Source organism: Galeopterus variegatus, unplaced genomic scaffold, assembly GCF_000696425.1.
Source record: "Galeopterus variegatus unplaced genomic scaffold, G_variegatus-3.0.2 Scaffold6372, whole genome shotgun sequence".
NCBI classification, from domain to species: Eukaryota; Metazoa; Chordata; class Mammalia; order Dermoptera; family Cynocephalidae; genus Galeopterus; species Galeopterus variegatus.
In genome coordinates this window covers 33,496-34,006 of record NW_007732483.1, presented here as the reverse complement: position 1 = coordinate 34,006, position 511 = coordinate 33,496, and the positions used below count along the sequence as shown (strand labels likewise).

General features: G+C 44.4%; 1 pseudogene; it reads left to right on the top strand.

The window, feature by feature from the left end:
* Positions 1–271: 271 nt before the first annotated feature.
* On the top strand, positions 272–511 carry LOC103606200 (annotated as a pseudogene).

The following is a 511-nucleotide window of genomic DNA, read 5'->3' as shown; positions in this document are numbered from 1 at the left end:
TGTTAGCTCAGTTGGTTAGAGCACAGCCTTGTAACACTAAGGTCAAGGGTTCAATTCCACATACCAGCCAGCCACCTTAAATAAAATGAAAATTCTATAACTGAAAAATACAATATCTGGAATTTTTTAATTAACTGGATGATCTTAACAGCAGAATGGAGAAAACGGAGGAAAGAGTCCCTAAAGAGTGATCAATGGAAAATGTTCAATCTGAAAGACAGATGAAAATAGTAGAGCCTGGGGAGCGACAGATTACCCTGTGCAGGGCAAAATGGAGCTCAGGACCATGAGCAGATACACCAGCCCAGTGAACCCAGCTGTCTTCCCCCATCTGACCATGGTGCTTCTGGCTGTTGGTATGTTCTTCACTCTCTGGTTCTTCATTTATGAGGTTACCTCCATCAAGTACACTCGGGATATCTACAAAGAGCTCCTCATCTCATCAGTGGCCTCACTCTTCACGGGCTTTGGAGTCCTCTTCCTGCTGCTCTGGGTTGGCATCTATGTGTGA